The sequence below is a fragment of the Oncorhynchus keta genome, chromosome 17 (genome assembly GCF_023373465.1).
Source record: "Oncorhynchus keta strain PuntledgeMale-10-30-2019 chromosome 17, Oket_V2, whole genome shotgun sequence".
In the NCBI taxonomy this organism is placed as follows: Eukaryota; Metazoa; Chordata; class Actinopteri; order Salmoniformes; family Salmonidae; genus Oncorhynchus; species Oncorhynchus keta.
The window spans coordinates 52741569-52762186 of record NC_068437.1 but is presented as its reverse complement, the minus strand read 5'-3'; the positions used below and the strand labels follow the sequence as shown (position 1 = coordinate 52762186).

General features: G+C 44.3%; 1 long non-coding RNA gene and 1 pseudogene across 2 annotated transcripts in view; both read right to left on the bottom strand.

The window, feature by feature from the left end:
* LOC118374845 (endoplasmin-like) overlaps window positions 1-20618 on the bottom strand; it is a 77592-nt pseudogene that overhangs the window by 55419 nt on the left and 1555 nt on the right. Inside the window, exons 4-16 of the transcript XR_008066958.1 lie at window positions 20399-20515; window positions 19795-20126; window positions 19283-19394; window positions 18938-19060; window positions 18638-18754; window positions 18233-18448; window positions 17988-18053; window positions 17580-17849; window positions 16859-17104; window positions 16154-16290; window positions 15933-16011; window positions 15567-15726; window positions 15156-15205 (exon numbers count right to left, since the gene is read on the bottom strand). The product of XR_008066958.1 is annotated as an endoplasmin-like (transcript). The remainder of the gene's footprint in view (window positions 1-15155; window positions 15206-15566; window positions 15727-15932; window positions 16012-16153; window positions 16291-16858; window positions 17105-17579; window positions 17850-17987; window positions 18054-18232; window positions 18449-18637; window positions 18755-18937; window positions 19061-19282; window positions 19395-19794; window positions 20127-20398; window positions 20516-20618) is intronic.
* On the bottom strand, window positions 5603-11038 carry LOC127908351 (uncharacterized). The gene is made up of 6 exons (XR_008066993.1): window positions 10940-11038; window positions 10184-10286; window positions 9804-9940; window positions 8066-8105; window positions 6436-6484; window positions 5603-6325 (listed from the first exon to the last, which is right to left on the bottom strand). It is a non-coding gene; the product is annotated as an uncharacterized LOC127908351 (long non-coding RNA).

Below are 20618 nucleotides of genomic sequence, written 5' to 3'. Positions count from 1 at the left end.
AATAATAATAATAATTTAAACCTGAACTAGGGCCAGACTAGTTACCATCATTTTCTCACATAGCCATTGACAGATTTTTCTATTGTCTCTTTTTGGTCCATTTAGATTGTTAATGTAGATTGTATACAAAAAAAAAGTTTAAAAAGTTATGGTTAAAAATGTTCATGTTTTACTGTGACTTGTAGGCTCCTAAGTGGACCATAAGGTTAAAAACCAAACAAAATTAAGAAATAAATAAATAAAACTAAGTAACTCTGCCGGTCCCAAGCCCGGATAAAGGAGGAGGGTTGGAATTGTGACATAAAAAAAAAAAAAAAAAAAAGAATCGAAAGAAGAAAGTTAATTTGTAGTTCTAAACATATTTAGGGTGTTTTTTTAAACTCACGTTTTGTCTCTCTCACGACGTTATTCCTCTCCTACAGAGTCCATCACAATAACATGCACATGGCCAATTATGCAAATTATGAGATGACGTCATTCAGGGACTTTTAGGACAGCCAAAAAATAAATAAAAAGACAGCCAATAGCTGCTTTTCTTACTGAGGAGTTGGTCAACACTGACTAGCGCTGGCAGGTAGCGTCTTTGTTTCGGTCTAGCAGCGGGAAGGGTAATGATGCCCCAACATCGAGTAGATTTTGCACTTGTTAAATTAAAGAACCGATTTTCTTCATCAAATTCTTGGAATCTTTAGAATATTTTATTTGTTATTATCGATCATATTGACTGAATAGCAAACCGAGTTTTTCACGTTTTGTCATCTGAATTTAAGTTTTAACCACGGCTTTTGGGAGCTGTAGTGGCTGACGTTACTGTGGAAGAAATAGTGTGTCCATTTCTTGCGGGGAGAAAACAAGAGAAACTTTGATCGAAGGTTATATACCCGAAGGGATAAAGCTATCTGTATGTTCTAGTAATGTCCCTGGGTAGCTAGTAGTGTTGCGTAAATTCAAAATCTGGTATCAGGATAAATATAACAATGAGTCACCGATTTTATACTATGTATTTTTTATTAGCTAAGTAATAAATGGCAAACGCAACTTATATACGGGCTCACTGTAATACCACGCAGGGCAGAACAGAGAACTGACAGGATGTATGGAAACAGTATTCTTTATACTGTGATAGACAGTTTCAACCTGTCTGTTGGCCTATCACAGTAGAGACTGGGCGTGGTTTAAACTTGCTCAGCCTATTGCAGGCGCTCAGGCGGGTCCCCGCCTCTTGGCGCTTCTGTTGATAGATGTAACTTGCTTGTGAAGAACATCCAGGCTCTCATGCTCCATACCGTTATCTCGCACCTGGCTCCTGTTATCTAACAAAAGACCGCTTGTTCTCGCAACACCCCGCTCTGAATGTGCCCCCCTCCCAACTCATTTGAACAGTTACTGTCTTCATGCTTCTCTGTATTTTTCCATCATGAGAAAGTCCCATGGCCCTGATACTTTTAACAATGTTTCAAGTCAGCTATGTTGCATAACACATACATACATCCACACAAGCCAACAGCAGATAATATTCAATCATATATATGGTAATGGCTATAATGTAAAATACAGGATCCAACAGTAGCCTGTCTGTATGTTCTAGTAATGTCCCTGACAGAGGGTAGCTAGTAGCCTGTCTGTATGTTCTAGTAATGTCCCTGACAGAGGGTAGCTAGTAGCCTGTCTGTATGTTCTAGTAATGTCCCTGACAGAGGGTAGCTAGTAGCCTGTCTGTATGTTCTAGTAATGTCCCTGACAGAGAGGGTAGCTAGTAACCTGTCTGTATGTCCCCTCGCCCATACCCGGGCACACGTCAACAACAGTCACCCTCGAAGCATTGTTACCCATCGCTCCGCGGCCCTTGCAGAGCAAGGGGAACTACTACTTCAAGGTCTCAGAGCAAGTGACGTCACAGATTGAAACGCTATTTAGTGCGCACCACCGCTAACTAAGCTAGCCGTTTCACATCCGTTACATATGTTCTAGTAATGTCCCTGACAGAGGGTATCAACTAGCCTATCTGGGTGTTATATTAATATCCCTGACAGAGGGTATCAACTAGCCTATCTGGGTGTTATATTAATATCCCTGACAGAGGGTAGCTAGTAGCCTGTCTGTGTGTTATATTAATATCCCTGACAGAGGGTAGCTAGTAGCCTGTCTGTGTGTTATATTAATATCCCTGACAGAGGGTATCAACTAGCCTATCTGGGTGTTATATTAATATCCCTGACAGAGGGTAGCTAGTAGCCTGTCTGTGTGTTATATTAATATCCCTGACAGAGGGTATCAACTAGCCTATCTGGGTGTTATATTAATATCCCTGACAGAGGGTAGCTAGTAGCCTATCTGGGTGTTATATTAATATCCCTGACAGAGGGTATCAACTAGCCTATCTGGGTGTTATATTAATATCCCTGACAGAGGGTAGCTAGTAGCCTGTCTGTGTGTTATATTAATATCCCTGACAGAGGGTAGCTAGTAGCCTGTCTGTGTGTTATATTAATATCCCTGACAGAGGGTAGCAACTAGCCTATCTGGGTGTTATATTAATATCCCTGACAGAGGGTAGCTAGTAGCCTGTCTGTGTGTTATATTAATATCCCTGACAGAGGGTAGCTAGTAGCCTGTCTGGGTGTTATATTAATATCCCTGACAGAGGGTAGCTAGTAGCCTGTCTGTGTGTTATATTAATATCCCTGACAGAGGGTAGCTAGTAGCCTGTCTGTGTGTTATATTAATATCCCTGACAGAGGGTAGCTAGTAGCCTGTCTGTGTGTTATATTAATATCCCTGACAGAGGGTAGCTAGTAGCCTGTCTGTCTGTTCTAGTAATGTCCCTGACAGATTGTAGCAACTAGCCTATCTGGGTGTTATATTAATATCCCTGACAGAGGGTAGCAACTAGCCTATCTGGGTGTTATATTAATATCCCTGACAGAGGGTAGCTAGTAGCCTGTCTGTGTGTTATATTAATATCCCTGACAGAGGGTAGCTAGTAGCCTGTCTGTGTGTTATATTAATATCCCTGACAGAGGGTAGCTAGTAGCCTCACCATAGTGTGTGCTGTCTTGCCAACTTGCACAATAAAGAGGAGCTGGAAAGACTGCATAAACAGATCTGGGACCAAGCTCATCAGGTTAATGGGTTTAGACCAACATCCTTTGGTAAATGCTTAGTCTCAACCTGCTGTAGGCTTGTTTGAACAATACTGTTAATGCCCTCTAATGTATTTCATGTTTTAGTTTTCCAGTAATGATTGTGCATTTGAATAGCCCTTTGAGGACGTCTATTCTATCCCACCTGTCCTGTTCCCCCCCTGGTTAAGGTGCTACTGGTGTAATCGTACTATACCAGAGACTCACCTGATTGGGGGCCTTTGCCTTCTCAGCTGAGTTCATTGTGAGCATCACCATCATGGCCTTCATGTACCGTATGGAGACTACTGTACCGTGTGGGGACTGTACCGTATGAGGACTGTACTGTAACTGTACCGTATGGGGACTGGACCGTACCATATGGGGACTACCGTACCGTATGGAGACTACCGTATGGAGACTACCGTACCGTATGAGGACTGTACTGTAACTGTACCGTATGGGGACTGGACCGTACCATATGGGGACCACCGTACCGTATGGAGACTACCGTATGGAGACTACTGTACCGTATGGGGACTGTAACTGTACCGTATGGGGACTGTACTGTAACATTTAATGTACCGTATGGGGACTGTACTGTAACATTTAATGTACCGTATGGGGACTGTACTGTACCGTATGGGGACTGTACCGTATGGGGACTGTACCGTATGGGGACTGTACCATATGGGGACTGTACAGACTTATAGTCAGTGCATTTTACTAAGGTAGGTGAGTCAACCACACTAGATAGTACTAGTCATTGTGTGCATATAGTTGTCACACTGGTAATACATATTGGAATCAGGCTACTGCATGGTCAGCTGATGGTTAAGCTTTCTGAGTATTTATTCATTAAGACACACAAACAGCAGACCAGGGCTGGCTCCAGGCCACTAGAGGGACCCTGACTCTCACATGTTGTCGTCCCCCAGCCTCTCCTTGTGTGTGTGTGTCTCCTTCCTTCCATTCTGGCAGAACATTGTGGTGATCGTGCTCTTTGCCATCCTGTGGTTGAAGAGTGCGTCGTCATGGGCCAGGGTTCTACAGAGTGTACCCTGGCACAGTGCAGAGGACAGGGAATGGTCTCAACATGTCTGTGGTGAGATAATGTCTTTTCTCAGTCCATGTTTTTTTTCTTCTCACTATTTCCCCACTGATCTAAAAAAAGAAACTGATTGAGTGAAAACCAGCCTAATGATGAGCTTCCACCATAATTTTTTCACATGTCAATCTTTTCCGGGTCAGTGCAGATGGAGGCAGAGCCAAGGAGAGGACAGATTTCTAAGAAATTGAGAAAAAGCCTAACAGTCCTCTCTCTCTCTCTCTCAGATCTGTGGTTCCCTGAACGTGGTTCTGTGGGTGGGCAACACCTGGGTCCCCGATAAAGAGACCCTATGGCACGACATGGACAGACTGCTCTGCACCAGAGCCTAGGGATTGAGCACAGACCTTATATGAGCCCCTCTTCGCCATCCACTGATGCCCTCATCAGCAACAGTGCCCGCAGAGGAGAGGTGGTATGGTGCCCTTGCAGGGACAAACTTTTTTAAATATTTTTTTTACTTCCTCTGAGTTGCTCTTGTCACATTAACATTTTGTTTTGTGTCTGTAAACAGTTATTATTCTATTACTGTATCTGTTTCCTTCAACCTTTAGCTTTTTAATCACAATGTTGCTTTCTGTCCATCCACTGACATGTAATATGCTTTGGTCACTTAGAATCTTTGGTCACTTGGAATCTTGGAATCTTTGGTCACTTGGAATCTTTGGTCACTCGGAATCTTTGGTCACTCGGAATCTTTGGTCACTCGGAATCTTTGGTCACTCGGAATCTTTGGTCACTCGGAATCTTTGGCCACTTGGAATATTTGGTCACTTGGAATATTCTTTCATGTACAATACTGAATGTATTAGATATTATTATTGTATCTCTCTCAGGACAATCCCAGACAATGAATTGCCTTGATGAAGTCTGTGACGTCTTTGGTGTATTCTTGTGAATATTTAAGATAATCGAGACTGGACCCCGATTCAATTCCTTTTTAGGCTATAATAGAGCCACATCAAGCTGGTTACAGTAGTAAGGAGACCGGCTGTGTGTTGAATTTAGTCAAATCACTTCTCTCAAAACACATAACATTTGATAAATGTTCAATTTCAACAGCCTATAAATTAAACCACGTGAACATGTTTTGCTCTGTCCTCTAGCCTGGTTCCAGATTTGTTTGTGCTGTTTTATCAACTCATATGGTCATTTACTGACAGCACAAACAAATCTGGGGCCAGGCTATCTCCCCTCTACCACACACAGCAACCCAGTACTCAGTCACAGGGTGGTTAAACTGCTTCAAAAGCGTGATGTATTATGGGTAAATTGTGACTGCCTTAATCTAAAAAATAAAATACAAAATATTGAGTAGATATTTATGATACAAGGTGATTTATTTGTAGATCAGTCAGTCTTGACTCGACTTCAAAGCCGGCTGCAATGTGGAAGGTGTTGTTTGCTTGTCTAATCCCTGCGATTAAATGATTAAATGATCACGGATGCTTCTCTTCCCAGGAGTATCTGACGGACAACTGTGTCATTCGTATGACTGCTGAGAACTTCCATGTGTGAAAAGGGCCTGACCAATGATGAAGGGTCTGACTGTAGTGCCCAACTGTTAGTTGATGGCCTGTGGAGGACCGGTCTTTGAGTATCTCTGCACGTACGTTATCTTCACAAACATTTACACAACTGCTGTAAAGGCTAAACATTTTTCCCAACACAAAAATCCTATGCTTGACTATAATAATGATTTGAAAGATTTCTAAACACACAAGTAATGTATTATATGTCAGTGAGGAATCAGACTTCAGACATGTTGGGCCTTCCCCTAGTTGTCATGGGTACCATATCTAACTTTACGCCTCCTTCTGAAAGAGCAAACCGAGCAGACCTTGCAGACTGCCCAGACGTTTGTCTGCTCTGACTGGACCAGGGAGATCCTCTATCCTCTGTGGCCCTGCCTACTCCCTCACTCCTCATTTTTGATTGGCCAGTGCTAGCCCTCCCACTCCTAGCCTGTGATTGGGCAGAATGACCATGCTGCTGCTCTCTGGCTGTATCATAGGGACAGACTCAGACACAGTGGTGACGTCCTTCCAGCGTCTGGCTCCAGACTTACTGTTGTACTCGTACACCCTCCCTGTGACTGAAAAAAAAAATATATATATATATATATATATTTAAAAAAATGCTAAAGGTCAGAATTAGGTTTTTATATCATCTCAGAACAGATAACAGGAAATGAGAGAAACTTACCAGGATCAACTTCCTCTCCATCAAATACAGTGTTGATCTTGATCACTTCCTGGAATAGAGAGAGCGTGTATATAGAGAGGACAGTCACCAACAATTGAATAGAGGTCCTAGAACACAGTGGCACTTTAACAGACTGTAGGTAGACTGTAGGTAGACTGTAGGTAAACTGTAGCCAGACTGTAGGTAAACTGTAGGTAGACTGTAGGTAAACTGTAGCCAGACTGTAGCCAGACTGTAGGTAGACTGTAGGTAGACTGTAGGTAGACTGTAGCCAGACTGTAGGTAGACTGTAGCCAGACTGTAGCCAGACTGTAGGTAGACTGTAGCCAGACTGTAGCCAGACTGTAGGTAGACTGTAGCCAGACTGTAGCCAGACTGTAGGTAGACTGTAGCCAGACTGTAGGTAGACTGTAGGTAGACTGTAGGTAGACTGTAGGTAGACTGTAGGTAGACTGTAGCCAGACTGTAGCCAGACTGTATGTAGACTGTAGCCAGACTGTAGCCAGACTGTAGGTAGACTGTAGGTAGACTGTAGCCAGACTGTAGGTAGACTGTAGCCAGACTGTAGCCTGACTGTAGGTAGACTGTAGTCAGACTGTAGGTAGACTGTAGCCAGACTATAGCCAGACTTTAGGTAGACTGTAGCCAGACTGTAGCCAGACTGTAGGTAGACTGTAGCCAGACTGTAGCCAGACTGTAGGTAGACTGTAGCCAGACTGTAGGTAGACTGTAGGTAGACTGTAGGTAGACTGTAGCCAGACTGTAGGTAGACTGTAGGTAGACTGTAGCCAGACTGTAGCTAGACTGTAGGTAGACTGTAGCCAGACTGTAGGTAGACTGTAGCCAGACTGTGTAGACTGTAGACTGTAGCCAGACTGTAGGTAGACTGTAGCCAGACTGTAGCCAGACTGTAGCCAGACTGTAGGTAGACTGTAGGTAGACTGTAGCCAGACTGTAGGTAGACTGTAGCCAGACTGTAGGTAGACTGTAGCTAGACTGTAGCCAGACTGTAGGTAGACTGTAGCCAGACTGTAGCCAGACTGTAGGTAGACTGTAGCCAGACTGTAGGTAGACTGTAGCCAGACTGTAGGTAGACTGTAGGTAGACTGTAGCCAGACTGTAGCCAGACTGTAGCCAGACTGTAGCCAGACTGTAGGTAGACTGTAGCCAGACTGTAGGTAGACTGTAGCCAGACTGTAGCCAGACTGTAGGTAGACTGTAGCCAGACTGTAGGTAGACTGTAGCCAGACTGTAGGTAGACTGTAGCCAGACTGTAGCCAGACTGTAGGTAGACTGTAGCCAGACTGTAGGTAGACTGTAGCCAGACTGTAGGTAGACTGTAGCCAGACTGTAGCCAGACTGTAGGTAGACTGTAGCCAGACTGTAGCCAGACTGTAGCCAGACTGTAGCCAGACTGTAGCCAGACTGTAGGTAGACTGTAGCCAGACTGTAGCCAGACTGTAGGTAGACTGTAGCCAGACTGTAGGTAGACTGTAGCCAGACTGTAGGTAGACTGTAGCCAGACTGTAGGTAGACTGTAGCCAGACTGTAGCTAGACTGTAGCCAGACTGTAGGTAGACTGTAGCCAGACTGTAGCCAGACTGTAGGTAGACTGTAGCTAGACTCTTACCATTAATATTTCCCTCTTTGGAGGTGTTGGTTCTGGGATCCTATGTGACAGAAAAAAGAAAATACATCATTAGTAATACATGAAATATACATTTCTGTTATCAACAATGTAACGATTTCCCCACGGCCATGTAACGATCCCCCCACGGCCATGTAACGATCCCCCCACGGCCATGTAACGATCCCCCACGGCCATGTAGACTGATCCCCCCCCACGGCCATTAACGATCCCCCACGGCCATGTGACAGAAAAAGAAAATCCCCCACGGCCATGTAACGATCCCCCCACGGCCATGTAACGATCCCCCCACGGCCATGTAACGATCCCCCCACGGCCATGTAACGATCCCCCCACGGCCATGTAACGATCCCCCCACGGCCATGTAACGATCCCCCCACGGCCATGTAACGATTTCCCCACGGCCATGTAGTTGGTATAGGTGTGGTGTAGTGTAGTTGGTATAGGTGTGGTGTAGTGTAGTTGGTATAGGTGTGGTGTAGTATAGTTGGTATAGGTGTGGTGTAGTGTAGTTGGTATAGGTGTGGTGTAGTGTAGTTGGTATAGGTGTGGTGTAGTGTAGTTGGTATTGTTGTAGTGTAGTTGGTATAGGTGTAGTGTAGTTGGTATAGGTGTGGTGTAGTTGGTATAGGTGTGGTGTAGTGTAGTTGGTATAGGTGTGGTGTAGTTGGTATAGGTGTGGTGTGGTGTAGTTGGTATAGGTGTGGTGTAGTCCGTGACGGTGATGGTCAGGGTGATGGTGTTGGTCAGGGTGATGGTGTTGGTCAGAGTGATGGTGTTGGTCAGAGTGATGGTGTTGGTCAGGGTGATGGTGTTGGTCAGGTGATGGTGTTGGTCAGAGTGATGGTGTTGGTCAGAGGGATGGTGTTGGTCAGGGTGATGGTGTTGGTCAGAGTGATGGTGTTGGTCAGGGTGATGGTGTTGGTCAGAGTGATGGTGTTGGTCAGAGTGATGGTGTTGGTCAGAGTGATGGTGTTGGTCAGAGTGACGGTGTTGGTCAGAGTGATGGTGTTGGTCAGAGTGATGGTGTTGGTCAGAGTGATGGTGTTGGTCAGAGTGATGGTGTTGGTCAGAGTGATGGTGTTGGTCAGAGTGATGGTGTTGGTCAGAGTGACGGTGTTGGTCAGAGTGACGGTGTTGGTCAGAGTGATGGTGTTGGTCAGAGTGACGGTGTTGGTCAGAGTGACGGTGTTGGTCAGAGTGATGGTGTTGGTCAGAGTGATGGTGTTGGTCAGGGTGACGGTGTTGGTCAGGGTGACGGTGTTGGTCAGAGTGACGGTGTTGGTCAGAGTGACGGTGTTGGTCAGAGTGATGGTGATGGTCAGAGTGATGGTGTTGGTCAGAGTGATGGTGTTGGTCAGAGTGATGGTGTTGGTCAGGGTGATGGTGTTGGTCAGGGTGATGGTGTTGGTCAGGGTGATGGTGTTGGTCAGGGTGATGGTGGGGGTGCGCACACACACACACACACACACACACACACACACACACACACACACACACACACATACACAGTGAGCATTTAAAAAAAATCTAAATCATGTTGATTGTTTAAAAAAAAAATCAGGTTGTGAAGCTGGACTCTGTATGTCCACATTAAAACTGAAAATTACAATCTTCACTAATTGATCGCAGAACAAATTCCTTTTTTAGTTATGGTCAATTATCGATATTTTGTTGAAGTACGGTAAGCATGTAGAGTATGACTGAGCAGTGAACTCACATCTGTGTATAGCCAGGTAGTTGTTGGTGCCGATGCTGTAGATGACGTACAAGGAGTCATCGGGCACCACTGCTGTGATGCTGGTCACGATAAACCCTGGACTCAGCTCCTCAGAGACTGTGAAGTCTGTGATTGTACTGCATAGGACATAAAACACACACAGATATACAGCTAAACAACAACAACAACAACAACAATGGGTATGATCATACAGAAATCAAAACAGCTAAATGAGTAAAGCACAATTTCAACCAGTGTGCTAATTACAACCGTTTATGACAGATTTTTTTAAACTATAAACAAATTCACTTTTATAAACGATGTGTATGAGTATTTTCTAAAGTAAAGTGTTACTAAAGTAATCAACAGTAATTACTGACTTTAGGGAACTGAGGTTTATCATCGTTCCTGTTGACGATGTTGATGACCAGTGTTCTGGATACGCTGTTGTTTCCATTACTCACTGTCAGGTTGAAGGCATAGCTGCAGGAGACAGAATGCAGGACACAGAATGCAGGACACAGAATGCAGGACACAGAATGCAGGAGACAGAATGCAGGACACAGAATGCAGGACACAGAATGCAGGACACAGAATGCAGGACACAGAATGCAGGACACGGAATGCACGACACAGAATGCACGGCACAGAATGCACGGCACAGAATGCACGACACAGAATGCACGGCACAGAATGCACGACACAGAATGCACGGCACAGAATGCACGACACAGAATGCACGGCACAGAATGCACGACACAGAATGCACGACACAGAATGTAGGACACAGAATGTAGGACACGGAATGCACGACACAGAATGCACGGCACAGAATGCACGACACAGAATGCACGGCACAGAATGCACGACACAGAATGCACGACACAGAATGCACGACACAGAATGCACGGCACAGAATGCACGACACAGAATGCACGACACAGAATGCACGACACAGAATGCACGACACAGAAGAATTAGAATGTAACGTTTACAAGACATCACTACACACTGACATAATGCTGTGGTATGCTGTTAGCGACATCGGTGGAGAGACATTTTCAACGGCACAGTACCCAATCCTCTGGTATAAAATATTATAATGTGATGTCTGTGTGCAGGAGACACATCTCTACCTTCTGGGGTCAGTCAGGTAGTTGAACTGTTTAGTTGTAGTCAGGAATCCTGAGCCAACGTCAATACGAAACTCTGTGTTTGACGGGGTGAGTGTAAACTAAAATACACAACAACATGTAAGTCAGATATTTCAACTAATAAACAGACAGTATATGTGTCAGGGTTGCACAGTAAATTAAACTTCGATACGGTGAATTTCAATTTACTTCATAACTGAATTGAAATTTACCCAACACCTGGTATGTGAGAGAGAGAGGAAGTCATACAGTCACAGGCTGGTTCTCCGGATCAGAGACTGTTGGCCTGTAGATCTGTCCTGGTGGGGATTTCTCCAGAACATACAGGACAGACTCTTGAGAGGATACAGGAACACACAGGAGGTTAAAATGGGCTGTGTAAGTCATAATAACCATATCTCTCTCTCTCTCACACACACACACACACACACACACACACACACACACACACACACACACACACACACACACACACACACACACACACACACACACACACACACACACACACACACACACACACACACACACACACACACAACCTTCATATAGGAATACAGGGGGTTCGTTGACATCAGTTAGGATCACTGTGAGTCTCTGGAGAGCCAGGTCCTTCGTACTGTCCACAGCGAGGATTTGAAGGACAAAGCTGTTGGGTGACGTCTCAAAATCCAGGTTGGTGGTACCTGTTACTGTCACCTGTATTCAGAACGGAAAATGTATCATGAAGTCATCCACCTTCACTCTTAATTTGCAAGACATGGCGTTTCTTCTGGGAGGGGCTGTATCAGACCTGGGTTTTAAATATCATTTGAAATCATTTTTAAATAAGTCTCAAAAGTACAAAACTCATCCAAATAGCTCTCCAGACAGGCTGAAAGAAATGCTCAAAGTATTTGATGATCTGGTACATATGAGGCCTTGCTAGGGTAGTATTGAGCAATGCCTCACCTGTGCTTTGTTAGTGTTGATCATAGACACAGTGAATTGGTTGGTGAGGGGGTCAGAGTTGAGTATCCTGATGCCAAGCTGGCACCTGGGGACAAAGCCACCTGGAAGCTGTAGGTCACAGTGCCAGCCTTGCTGTTCTCTGCCAGTCTAGCTGTGCCTGGCAGGCCTATCAACGAAACCTCTGGAGCCGAGCCTGAAAGCATCCGCAGAGGAAATTAACACCAGTTAATGAGACCGAGGCAGTGGTCAGTAGGCACCAAACAGAATAAAATGGCACTGAATAAAAGTTCAAAACAAAGTATGTCTGATTCTGAAAGTGTCCAAAAAAAAAAAAAAAAACTTGTTTGTTTTTCATTGCAAAACGCTTTACTACGGTGTGCCTTAATGAACATGACCCAGGAAAAGTCATACAAAACCTATATTCAAAATGAGCAGCTCGAAAGTACAGTGTAAAGAAAACACTTTGACAGAGGACAGTCTGGATGTAGTGGTCTTACCTCGTATCATCCACATGCCCAGGGTCAGGCTCAGTAGGAGTTTGAAATCCTTGTCCATTTCTCTCAAGTATCCTCTCAAAAGCCTTATGCTACACCAAAGTAAGTTTGAGTGTGTACTCTCTACTTGGGACTATCACAGTTTGGTTACTGGAAGGCTAGACTTTCTACTCTACTGTAGGCTGTGTTGCTAGAGTCCTGTTGTGTTGGTAGATACAGGAGTTTATGGTCTTTACCTTCTGATATGCGAGTCACACCAACTGTAAGTATGAGCCATTTCCTCTACCTTGTGTTAAACTCAGATGGAGGACTGAATTCTCCAACATATTTAAACAGAGCTGATTGTGATCAGACTCTGAACTCGTCCCTGTGTATACAACAAAGACCATTTTTGAGGAGAGGTGTGCCCACTGTTCACAAAGAGGACTTTTTGGAGATATCTGCAACATTTCGTTCTGCACATGTAAAATTTGATTCACTAAAATGGAATATTGATCAGAGAATATCTGAAAAGTGCTTTGTTTACAGCTAAAAACAGTAATTAATAAACATGATCGGATTCCTTAGATACCTTAGTTTGGTATCTAGGGCAAGGCCACTAGTGGAATACACCACTGGTCAATGACTAGAAGGAACTCAACCTTTCAATAACCCCCCCCCCACATAGGTTGACAAAACACCGGATGAGGTAGGTTTAAAATAAAGTTTAATTAGTTGAATAGTTTTACAGAAAGATCAGATCAGATTTGTGCCGTCAATACGTAGGTGTGCATGCTGAAAGCAATGCACCATTATAGAAACTTCATACTTAGTCCACTGGAACTTCACGCGCCAAAACCCTAAAAGATGCCAACACCAAAACGAGTCCAGACTGATAAAATGTAAAACGTTACTTACACTTGTCTACAACCATATGTGCACGAATCCCTATGCATTTCAGGTGCCATAGACTTGAATGAGAAATCCCAGTCACTACTACATTTACGTTGAAGAACTAGTCTTCAGCCTTGAAAAGCTAGAGACGCCACTTTAAACATGTGCAGACCGGTCTGAAACGCGTGTTTGTCTGCAGCGTTTTGAGACCATTTACACCTTTTGAACAAAGTCTAAAAAAAAAAAGTGCAAAAAAGTTGTATAGGCCACTGCTCTTGAACCATTAGAACTATAAAACACCCAATAAAATCGACTGACTAAACTTAAGATTGTGGACGTCATTTACTCTCAACTACAACCGTTAGAAGTATGCATAAAAGCGCCAGACTCTAAAATGTGCATTCACCGCCGTTCTGGAGCTGATTCAGCTACAAACACCAACGTGTAGAGAGACTCCACCTAGATAGCAGTAGGCATGGAAGCTGAGGAACTAGGAAGCCCTATCGTTGCCCTAGTCATTGCATTTGGTAGAATACAGGCTTTTAAAACTGAAATGCACTATACCACTGAACATTCAGAACTAAAGTATTTTGAGCTTAAATAAAAAAATAAAATAAAAAAACACCCCATGGCTTTTAATACCCTCCCTGTAGCCTACTATATTAGCCCACTGACCACGTGGTAGCAACAGGATGTGGAGCAAAACAGCAGATTAATTGACCCACCAAAGCAGTTAATTTTGTGTATCTAAATCGCAGAGTCCATCTTTAAAAATGGGAACAGCCTCAACAGTATGTTCGGTCTTATTTGTAGACAAGTTGCTTTATTCAATAAGTAGTATTTAGTTTAGTATAACTTCACCCGTACCAAGAGTCCAACTATATTCATCACAGACAGTAGCCCCCTTTTTCAAGGAAATATTTATTCAATGGGATCAAGGGACATTGTCGATCACATCTTTTCCAGCTCAGTTAAATATTAACAAATTTACAATCATGAGGAATGTAACAAAACAGAAACAAAAAAAACAGCCTTTCAAAAAAAAATCTCATCCCATCAGGACCCTCCACAGAGTGAGTAAAGTGGCCGATGGCCTCGACTTAGCCTGGTCTCAGATCTGTTGGGCAAGAGCACACAAACAGATGTGGGACCAGACTAGTCTTGATTGGTGGCTGTTGGGTATCCTAGCCAACAGGTGGTCTTGGCTAGACAGACAGAATCACACCTACATTTCATTATTGTTTTCACTTAACAGATAATGGAGTAGAAACAAACACGAACAGAAGTGTAATTCCGTCTGGGTCTCCGGTTAGGACTTCGGCCTTTGTTGTGGCTCAGCTCCAGGATAGGTCCATCATTACACCCTTCCTCATTTACAGTGCTTTATAACTCATCTTTGTCAGTTGCCTGTTGGCCAGAGAGAGAGAGAGAGAGGTTGGTTGGAGTTTCACCATCATTAACCAAATCCATGCAAAACAAGGCATCAATTGAAACTATGAATATGCAAATTAGAACCTCTACCCCAGGCTATTGGGCACAGCAGATGAGGCTGCAGGGAGGAGCTATAGGAGGATGGGCTCACTGTAATGGCACAGAGTCAAACATGTGGTTTCCTTCGTTTTGATACCATTACAGCCATGACAATGAGCTTGCTCTCCACTAGCTCCTCCTATCAGCCGCCTCTGGTGCACAGCGCTTATAAGCCTGGTATAGCAATGATTCAAAGTTGGCCTTCGTGGGAGTGATCTCACGGATCTCAGCTAATAACCAAAGCCGAGTTTCACATGTTGGTCCACCAAACATTTGGATGGGAAGGAAGTTATCGGAACTATAAAAAACATTAACATAATTTCCCAAAACATGTGATCTGTGAGACGCACCGCTTCTTCATCTGGAATTTCCTCCTCAGTCGCTTCATCCTCTGCTGGCTCTTCAGGCTCCTCCTCCGGCTCCTCCTCTGGCTCCTCCTCCGGCTCCTCCTCAACCTGCAAGGGGCAAAACAGGATTAGATTTAGTTTCCTCAGTATGTAAAAATCAGAGTAACACTGCATTTATTTTTCAAACAGGTGGGATAAGCCCTGAGCAACACCTTCCCTGTCTCCAGTCCTCCAGTCCCCCCACAGCGACATGTTGTAGCCCCAGACAAAAGTTATGAGGGCTTGATGATTGAGTCAGGTGTGCTTGGCAAGGGCTAAATCACTGTACTGGACGGAAACGCTTGGCTACAGCACCACTCAGGTACAGAATTTAGAGTGGATCAAGTCTTATTGTGTATTTTGCAAGGCTGTGACATGCCTGTTCGGTGAGGTCCACATTCATACTGAGCCGCAGCATGCGCTCGATCCTGTCTCCGTAGGCCTTGGTGTCTTGGAGCTGGTAGCCCGAACGCAGCGTGGCTGTCTCAAACAGCACCATGGCCAGGTCTGAGGCAGTCTGGTCCTCGCCACCCGTCTGCAGGTGAGAGAAATAGAAGGGATGAGAATTGAACACTCAGCAATATGACGTCACCACAAGCAGCACTGCAGAGGAGCACAGACATCATTCAACTGATGGAAGAGAACATCCTCTAGCTTGATCCTCATTGGCTGCCCCCCCGAGAATCAAATACGACAGAAATGTCACAAGGTTTATGCATTATAGGTTATGTGAACACTTACAGAAACACGTTTCAGCATCTCCTTGATGAGAGGGTGCTTCGGGTTGATTTCTAATGTCTTCTTCTGGCTAGCATAATAACTGGAAACAGAGCGAGAGAATTAAGAAACCTGAAGCACAAGTAGGATCTTGAAATAAAAAAATATCAATGATAACATTTGGATCCTTTCACAAAGTAGGAATGGGGAAGTGTTCGTGGTACTCAAACAGAAGCCTTAATTACTTCGTGGAGATGTCTTTCCCGGTCTGGTAGGCCTGAGCCTTCATAATCCTCTCCATGTTACCAGACCAGCCGTACTGGCTGGCTACAAGAGCACAGGGGGACTTGGTCAGCCTCTGGGACAGGATGGCCTTCTCAATCTACAAGAGAACAAAGGACACATTGTCAAAAATAGATAAAAGGTTGTCCACATTATCATTTCATCCAAAAACATTGAAGGCCAGATTCTCATTTGAGAATGTTTTTTTTATTTCTCTTGAGTGGGCTGAAGTTGGACCTTTTCCCTTCATGTTAAGTATGTTGAGCAGCTAACCGATCGCTGCAGCTGTACATAGTCCATCGGTAAATAGCCCACCCAATTTACCTAACTCATCCCCATACGGTTTATATTTATTTACTTTTCTGCTCTTTTGCAAACCAGTATCTCTACCTGCACATGACCATCTGATCATTTAGCACTCCAGTGTTAATCTGCTAAATTGTAATTATTCACCTACCTCCTCATGCCTTTTGCACACAATATATATATAGACTGTTTAAAAAAAATTATACTGTGTTATTGACTTGTTAATTGTTTACTCCATGTGTAACTGTCGTCTGTTCACACTGCTGTGCTTTATCTTGACCAGGTCAGTTGTAAATGAGAACTTGTTCTCAACTAGCCTACCTGGTTAAATAAAGGTGAAATATTTTGTTTTTATATGTTACCTTGTCCTTCAGGGCACTGTCCTTCATCCAGGTGGTGAGAGGTTCATACTCCTTCTCCAGGGCCTCCCTTGTCTCCTTGGCCTTGTCACTCTCGTCAAACTTGATGCCCTCTTTGGCCACGTTCTGAAAGCGCTTGCCATCGAACTCTGGCAAGGCCTGGACACAGTACTCATCTACTGGCTCGGTCAGGTAGATGACCTCATAACCCTTCTTCAACAGACTCTCTACGAAGGGAGAAGACTCCGCCTGGGGGGGGGGGGAGACATTACACAAGGGAAGACTTAAGGTTAGGAGGAACATTAACCTAAAATTACACTAGATTGTTTACACCTTACAGATCTGCAAACATCTCAGGGGAAGGGGGTAGTGAGCAGATTGGAACCCACTGCGTGGTTTCATTCAGAGAGGTTACCTTAACCTCTGTTTGGGGGCAGTATTTTTTTTAATTAGTGTCAGATGACAATGGTCGCGTTCACGGGGTGGGGTGTCACTACAGGTTAACGTCATTTGGAAAACAGAGTTGAAGATAAGAAATGGAGGGAAAGAGGGAAAGTCAAGGGAAAAGATAGTTTAAATTAACCCAGTTCACGGTCAACTCTTCCCACCTCCTTTTAGCTAGTTCCAGACATGAAGTATGTCTGGTCCTGCTTCTCCATCTCTACGTATGGCCGCCGCCAACACCAGGCCGCCGCGGGAGCCTATACAGTGTACCATTACCCACCTCCTTGCGGCTGGTCCCGGCCATGAAGTAGATCTTGTCCTGCTTGTCCTTCATCCTCTCTACGTACTGCTCCAGGCTGGCCAGCACCGTGTCGCTGTTGGAGGTCTGGAAACGCAGCAGTTTGGCCAGACGGGTCCTGTTGGAGTGGTCCTCAATAACACCCAGCTTGATGTTGGTGCCAAACTCCTTCCAGAACTTGTCGTTGTACTGCTCTTCGGCGATCTTCTTGATCATGTCCAGGGTCTTACGAACCAGCTTCTTACGGATCACCTGGATGGAGGAAAGTTTAGTTACTAAAGCTCACATCATTCACTACGATGGTTAATAAGTCATTCTGTTCAAATCATATCTTCATTAGGCACCAAACTGACCCGAAACAGGTAACTTGTCTAATTAGAGGACACTCACCTTGAGCAGCTTGTGTTGCTGCAGGGTTTCTCTAGACACGTTCAGGGGCAGGTCATCAGAGTCCACCTAATAAAACAATCATTAATCACTCAGAGAAAGTAATAACATGATTAAAATGAACAAAGTCATTTTTAACTGTACAGCAGGGTCAGGGGTCAATTCCAATTCAGAATACATTTTTAAAAACCCTGCTGTACCAAGTGTTATATTAGTTACATAATGTAAGCTATGTAAGACTCACTCACCACTCCCCTGACAAAGTTCAGGTATTTGGGCATCATGTCATTGAAGTCATCGGTGATGAAGACTCTACGGACAAACAGCTTGATGAAGTCGTTCTTCTTGGTTCCGTACTCGTCGAACATGCCCCTGGGTGCGGCAGCAGGGACAAACAGGATGGACTTGAAGGTGACCTCACCCTCGGCTGTGAAGTGGATATGGGACAGGGGCTCATCTGTGTCCTGGTGGGGGGGACAAATCAATCAAATTAGAACACCAATCAAAAAAAGGTATTTATAAAGCCCATGTCATGTCAACAGTTGTCAAAAGGTTTCACATGAACCCAGTCTTGCCCCCGAAGAGCAAACTAAAATGGATGGTTCGGCGAGGAAGAAGTCTCTGGAAGGAAGTCAGGGTCGCAGGCTGCATACCTTGGAGAAGGTCTTGTAGAAAGCCTTGTACTCGTCTTCCTCTACTTCTTTGGCTGGTCTCGTCCAGATCGGCTTAATGTCGTTCATCAGCTCCCAGTCCCACACAGTCTTCTCAACCTGGACCAAAGGCATGGAAGTGGTTTTGGGTTTATAAAAAAAAACAAAAAACATCCAAAATAAGACACCAATTGATAACTAATTTGTATTTTGTTGTGTTAGCATTTGAATAGATAAAATAAACGGAACTGTACAGAAGGAGAAGTTTGGGAAACTAAAACTAGTCAAGCTGTTTGTTTTTACCTTCTTCGTCTTTGGCTTGTCCTCCTTCTCATCCTCCTCTTCTTCCACCTCTACCTCATCCTCAGTGGCATCTTTCTCTTCTGCCTCGGTGTCCTCGTCGATGGGCTCCTCAACAGTCTCAGTCTGGGCAGGTGGAGGAGGAGAAGGGAAAAATGGCTAAATGTTATTCCTACAGCTCACTGCTACAATGGTTCACCATAGTTTGTTCCTTTGACAAACTGGTCTCAAAACCTTTATCTCCTTTATCTATAATAAGCTCGATTTCACCATATTATTTCAACCTGTAAATTGCCATCAGTGCAGATGGAGGGGACAGGAAAAATAGTATAGTTCCACTCCCAATACCTTGCTGGACCAGACATAGATGGGGAAGTTGATGAACTGGGAGTACTTCCTGACCAGGTTCTTGATGGTCTCCAGCTCCAGGTAGTCTGTAGCCTCCTCCTTCATCACCAACCTGGACCAATCAGAAAGACAACCGGATAGAACCTCGTCAGTGTCAAAAACACGAGTCAAGTCAAAATAGAATTGATTCGAGGTCATGGTAGTTCGTGTTTTGAATTTCATTGAGGGATTTTGTCCTTTATTATCTTATAACGCTACACAAATTCATTTAATTCATGGCCACTGTATGAATAACCATAGCCTGGTATTCAAAAACTTTTAAATACTAGGAGCATTTGCTTGTGGCTGTCTAGGAATGCCAGTTTTCACTTTTGGAAGTACAAAAAAAATGAAGTACTTAATATGACTGATGTGTGGTTGTATCACCAAGCTATCAACTGTAAGTCGCTCTGGATAACCATCTGTTCAATGAATAAAATGTAACCATAGCAAATGTACTCTGAGACACTCACGTGATGGTGGTGCCCCTTCCTAGGGTGTCTCCACGGGGGTCCTCGATCACACTGAACTCATTGGAGTCGGACTCCCAGATGTGCTGCGTGCCGTTGTTGTGCTTCGAAGACACAATCACCTTGTCAGCAACCAGGAAGGCGGAGTAGAAGCCCACGCCGAACTGTCCAATCAGCTCCGAGGTGGACTGGCCCTCACTTTCAACCTCTGTCATCTTGTTCAGGAACTCGCTGGTGCCAGACTTGGCGATGGTACCCAAGTTTCTAATCAGGTCTTCTTTTGTCATGCCGACACCAGTGTCTGTGATGTGGAGCATGTTCTTCTCCTTGTCAGACTAGGGAGACCACGAAGAGAACAGGTGAGATCAACCTCAGAAGTCCTAATGATATTTTAGTAGTAATTTCCATGTCTTACAAAGCAGAATGATCAGTCAAATATCTTTCAAAGACTAACCCTTCCTCCAATTCAAGTTTCCTCCAGTCCCCTCTTATTAACAGCCTCAAAACACATTGGAGAAGGGCTAAGGGGAAGGACCTTGGACCATCTCCAGTACGGTTGAGAAGAGTGCGAGGAATTGAGATTAAGGACGTGACCAATGAAACACACCTTGATCTTGATGGTGAGCTCCTCGTTGGCTGCCAGTGCGTCCTCATTGGTCAGAGACATCAGTCTGATCTTATCCAAAGCATCAGAAGCATTGGAGATCAACTCCCTCAAGAAGATCTACAGACAAGAGGACAGGATGGTTACTGTCAACGTTAACCTCTGGGTTGGATCCACTCAACTTTTACTGACTATACAATCTGGAGTCATAATATTAACCGTC